At 37.6% G+C, this 6065-nt stretch overlaps 1 non-coding gene across 1 annotated transcript; it reads left to right on the forward strand.

The window, feature by feature from the left end:
• Positions 1–5737: 5737 nt before the first annotated feature.
• LOC126000185 (U6 spliceosomal RNA) lies at positions 5738–5844 on the forward strand. Its single transcript, XR_007492546.1, has one exon. It is a non-coding gene; the product is annotated as a U6 spliceosomal RNA (small nuclear RNA).
• Positions 5845–6065: the final 221 nt, after the last annotated feature.

A 6065-nucleotide genomic window follows, 5' to 3' on the forward strand; every position in this document is an offset into this window, starting at 1 on the left:
AAGATGCCAAACCTATAAAGATTTTAGATGAGGAGAAATGAGCTTGTGCAAAGGCCAAAGAGCTTAAATTAGTCTGGAGTATTTGATAGACAGCAAGACAGTCAGAGTGGCTAGAGTAAAGTGAGGGAGGAATAAGAAATCATTTTAAATATTGCCCAGATCAGTCCAGGTTATAGAAGGGCATGAACTTGTATTCTAAATGTGATGAAGACCATTGAAGAATTTTAAGCAGGGGAGCAATAAGCCAATTTACAACTTTTTAAAGGTTACCCTGACATGTGAGGAAGATTCTGTAGGTGAGCTAAAATGGAAGCCAGGCACTAATTAATAGGCTTATTGTCAAATCCAGCAGATGATGGTAGCTTAGGCAAAAGAGGAATAGTGGATAGAGGTCAGATCTGTAATCTAGTTGAAAGTAGAGTTGAAAAGATTTGATGAGGGATGAAGGGTAGAAAGACAAGAAGGAAATTAACTTGAATATTGGCTTTCTCAGCCCAAGTATCTTTTTACATTCATAGGAAAGGTGAACACTGAAAAAGCAAAGGCTTTAGAGAATAATTGGAATTTCCAATTTGGATACGCTACGTCAGAGTTGCTGAAATGTGAGACATCCAAGTAAATATGTATAAACGAATCTGGAGATATAATTGGGAATCAAATGATTGGTAGAGGTGTAGATTGGAATAACTGACATATAGATATCATAAAATCCATGCAAATGACTGGCTAAGGCCATTTACAGTGGGGATATTGATAGAGAAGGTAAGAAGAGGAAGGAGAGAAGGAAAGGGAAAAAGGAGAGGAGAAGGGAAATCATAGGGCTGTGCTATAACAATAGGCTGAGATCATGTGGTTATTTAATTGAAATTAAAAAACATTACAACAGGGGCTGGAGTAGAGCATAGCAGGTGAAGCATTTGTCTTGCACACAGCTGACCTAAATTTGACCTTTGAAATACCATATAGTCTGCCAAGTGCTACCAGGAGTGATCTTTGAGCAAAGAGTCAGGAATAAACACTGAGTACCACTAGGTGTGGCCCCAAACAAAATGAAACAAAAATATTATAGCATGTTTAGGAATGAATGGTAGAGAAACAAGAATTGTGAAGCATAACTGAATAAATAAAAATTATACAGTAGTTTAAAAGGGATAAAAAAAGGGCTGCATAATATGTTAAATTGAGTTTTAAGAACAGTGGTAACAGACTAGTAGTCACAGGAGGGAAGAAAGAATAGATGTTCTAAATGCCTTGAGATCAGTCAAGTAAGTGGTAGTACAGTGAGTTAGTCCTTTTCAGCTATTTTTCTCAGTGTATAGGGAGAGAGGATCACAAGAAGCATGAAGTGGGGAAAGAAGTACTAGATTTTTTTAATTTTTAATTTATTAAAAGAAAATGCATTACATAGTTGACATAACTGATAATATTATATTTTTAGGAAGACCAAAAGCAACATGATTTAAAAAAATAGAAAATTTTGAAAGAAAAACTAAAGAGATGGAAGAGAAAGGAAAGAATTTTTTGAAAAGTATTGAATCACAATGAATTCATTAAAGCACCAGCAGAAATTTAGTAAGCTCTTCTTTTTAAAGGAAAGGATAAGAATTTAAAAAATACAGTTATAATGGTGTGAGAGTGGCAATTGTTGTTTGCATAAGCCCAGCAAAATATGGGAAAAACGGATAAAAAAGCCTTGGCCTAAATACAAGGAGACCTTATCCCTGAAGTTTTCTGATATAAGACTGACTCTGGGTTCCAGGCATATTGGGTTGTCCCACCCCTGAGTCATTCTCTGTGATCCTTCTGAAATGTATTTGCACATTAGCTGTCATTGGTGTCGGGTTTCTGTAGTTAAAGATTCTGGTTTCTGTGTATTTCCTTCATTGAAGTCAGGATGATGTGGAGTGTCCTCTAGTTTCACCTCACCATTAGATGCAGAGTGTCCTGCAAGCAGGTTATTGCTGTTGCTGAGTCATCTGGATGTTAAGGGAACACTCCTTGGAGTAAGTCAATGCCAGAGTAGCAGTAGGGTCTTCCCTGGTAGAGGTTTGCTTCCTGGTGATGTTGTAGACAATTGTGGTTGTTTCCGTAGATGGTCAATGATTCAAGGGTGTATGGACAATGCCAATTCTTCTGAGGCCTGGGCCAAGGTCATTATGCCAGTGTTCAGGGTATAAGGCCTAACTGCATTACAAAATTTGTGTTCCTATCTCTATTAGATAAGAACTTGTTTGCATATGTAATATTTTCCCATTTTAATGCACCTATGCAAAAGAGGAACAATGCCACAAGGTATTATTGGTACCTCTGGGGCCTAGAGAACAAATCCAACAATCCCCTTAACTTGGTTCTAACATGAACGTTTTTTTTAATTTTTATTGTGACCAAAGTGCATTACAAATCTTTCACAGAATTGTTTATGATACATTGTGACAATGAATGAGGAGCATTCCCACCACCAGTGTTGTCTTCCCTCCACCCCTGTTCCCAGCATGTATCCCATATCTCCCTCCTTTACCCCACAGAATATAGTGTATCTGGTTTCCACTTTACAGCTTGTTGTACATTGGGTATCTATGGTATCTATTCTGTTGTCGTTGGAGATAAAAAGAATAAAAAAGGAAGAAAAAATTGGTAGCAACTACCAAAAAAGAAAGAGAAAAAAAAAAGAAAAAAGAAAGAAAGAGGAAAGAAAAAAATGCACCCGGCAAAGAAAAGAAAATCTCCAAGTAATAGCCATAAGAGTGAAAAAGAAAGAAAAAGTAGAAGTAAAATAAAGTCAAAAACTAACAAATCAAAACAAAACAAGAAAAAGAAGGGTTGCTGGAGTGGCAGGGTTTGGCATTCCCCCCACTTTTTTTTTTTGCATAGGCACAGTAAGTATTGGGGAAGAAAGGAAATTCCCAAGGCCTAAGAGATTCAGGGTTTCTCCATCCTTGAAGCATACCATCATGGGATCTACCACTGGCTCCATATATACTCATTACCCCCATCCCAAGGGCTTTTCTGTGGTGCCAGGAAACTTTCCTCTCAGTTGTGAGTGAGAAAATCAGGCCACTGTAGCTAGCGATCTTGGTATTTGGACAGGGTCTAGGATAGAGTCTTTACGGTTCTGGAGGTTCTGTTCCATCATTGTTGTTGTGTTCAGTCTTCTGTAACAAGTGCTCCCTGTTTTCGTTCAGTTTGATTAGTGGTTATCAAATTCCCTCCTCTGGGGAATAATTGTCAATTTCTAGAGACATTCTGGGTTGCCACAAGTGGTAAGGAGAAATGCTATGGGCTTTGAATGGGTAAAGGCCAGAAACAATGTTCAAATATGCCACAATGCATGAGCCAAACCCCCAACAGTGTGTGATACAGCCTAAAGTGTTTATGGTGATAAGGCAAAGAAGCACCAGTATAGATATAGAAAACAATAGGTCAGGTCACAGGAGGAGTGGGTGTTCCAGGGGGAAGGGTTCAAGGATTGGAGGAGTGAAGAAGCCTTTCTAAAAAGGGTATTTAATGGTATCTAGGTATAGAGTACTTGGGCTTGATCCAGAGGAAGAGATGGAACTGGAAAGTTCTTTGGAAAGTTGTAGAGGTAGAAAAGGCAGGCTAGATTGTAGAATGTGCTCACCCACAACACAAGCTCAAGGGAGTCTCCTCTGCCCTGCAGGAGTATCAGAGGGGCAATTTTAATAAGAACTTAACCAAAGTTGCCAACCTAGTCCTCGAAGAGAAGCTGCAGTGTTATTGTACAGCAGCAAGATGGATGTTTATAAATGGGGAAAAAACTCCAAAGTTATAAAATCCCATATTAAATTGTCACATTTTGAAAATGACGAAAGCTAAATATGTTCAGTGTGACAAAAAAGTAAAGTGTTACTGTGCCAGATGAATATACCTTAAGTGTGTCATTTACATTTTGACAGTCTCAAATGCTCCCTTTCTATTCCATCTTTTATGCTAGAACACTGAAAATTTAAGGGGAATTTGTGACTCTGAGTATTGAAAGACTTCCCCTGTATTTTCATAGAGAGCTATCAAGTTGATGAAGACACCACAGATTTCTCTGAAAATTCTTTTCTAAAACAGATGAATAATTTCTTTTAGATATTTTCAAGGAAAAAAATCATGTTAATGACTATTCATTCCATGCCAAGAATTGTGACCTAGAGGAAGGGAATACTTCAATTATAGCATTTCTAGTTACTTCATTAACTCCCACTGCAGTTACATATGAGTATTTAAATTCAACAGTGCTGTTTTAAACATTACAAGGATTTTAAAATTCACCCATGAAGTTTTGACATTTTAATATATGTCACTTGAAATTAGAAATACATCTGTGATTTTTTTTCAGTTAGTGAATGAAATTTAAGTAACATATACTCTAAAATATAGTCAACAGCAAAAACACTGTTTAGAACCTAGGATTATTTTATCTTAAGTACCAGTTTATTATTCGTGCATCTATCATTCAATCCAGATTGTTCAGAAATGTTTTCATGATGAACAAATGAGCAAACCATGAAAGAACATCAGTATTTCACTGAGTCCAAACCTTTTACTAGTGGATGTGGATGTGTGTGTTGCCATGAATGGAACCCAAAGCCTCATACATGGAAAGAAGTCTATGCAATAAGACAACAATTCAAAAATTATTTTTAACAGACATCATTTTTATAGAAAAAAATACAATTTTTGAATTGTTGTCTTATTGCATAGACTTCTTATAAACCTGTGTATGGTAAATTCTTGCTAGGACTACCAAGAGCATTTTTTTCCTGTGTGTGAACGTGTAGCTGCTCTGCTGCTTCCGCCCAAAAAGTACATCAAGAGGAAAAGTCACTAAAGTGGGCGATTTATAAGGAATAAAGGCATTTATTCCTTTCCAGGGAGAACAAGCAAAGCATGTGGGAGGGAAAGAGAACGTTACCTTAGCCTTTTAGAACACCTTTTGTAAGAGTTTTGTTGCCTCTTTGCCTGCCCAGTGGGAAAAAATGTAAACAAGACTGAAGGCAGGAAGCGAGGGGGCAGAAGGAGAAAGAGTGGAGAGAGAGCAGGTGGGAGGATAGCAGTAGTGGAGAGGTGCCGCTGCTGTGTCATATTTTGCCCTCCCTACTCCCTGATGGAGACCTGTGCTAGAAGGAACTGCAGTCCTATTGTGAATGAAGCAGCTTGGAGGATTTACCATCAAAGCACAGCTGCAGAGCAGCAAGGATGAGCTGGGCAAGTTCAACATCAACAGCAAGCAGATGAGAAAACAGAGCCAGTGTTGCTAAAGATGTCCACTTTAAGTGACAGAAAAAAAGTGAGTATTTTCTCACTTACCAATAGGAAGAAAAAGCAAGAGTATTCATATAGGCTGGTATATTTAATGAGTAGCAACAACTGTTGGATCTGTTTTATGAATCAAGTTTAGTCAAACGGATTGATACACATTTCATTGTTTCAGTGCAGAAAGACAGCTACTGTCTCTGGGGTGGGGGGGAAATTCAGGCTGAACTTATTCAAGGTGCATGAAAATCCATCCTGACCACACTCAAAGACATTAGGGCTCAATTTGAGAGTTTCTGGATATTTTTTCAAGACAATAAACCAATGAATGGATATGTGGGTAAACAGATCAATAAATGCATGTGATTCTAGCCACAGAATCGAAATAATTGCAGTAAATGTATATTAATATGAAAACTTCCACCTCTAGCAAAGAAAAAGACCAAAGTTAGAAACTCGTAAAAATAAAAATGCCATGCTCACTTCGGCAGCACAGATACTAAAATTGGAATGATACAGAGAAGATTAGCATGGCCCCTGCTCAAGGATGACACGCAAATTCATGAAGCGTTCCATATTTTTTGAAAAAAAAAATGTTTTCTCCACCCCCCACAGGTTAGACCACAATTCAGCTTTTGTAAAATTTAGTTATTTTATTTAAACACCATGGTTAAATGGTTGTTAATAAAAGGTTCACAATTGAAAAGTTGCTCATAATTGTTGTTCGTTTATACACCCTTCAACATTGTCACATTTGCCACATTTCCTGCCACCAATGTCCCAACCAACCCTGGCTATCTCTA

This window comes from Suncus etruscus, chromosome X (assembly GCF_024139225.1).
Source record: "Suncus etruscus isolate mSunEtr1 chromosome X, mSunEtr1.pri.cur, whole genome shotgun sequence".
Classification (NCBI taxonomy): Eukaryota; Metazoa; Chordata; class Mammalia; order Eulipotyphla; family Soricidae; genus Suncus; species Suncus etruscus.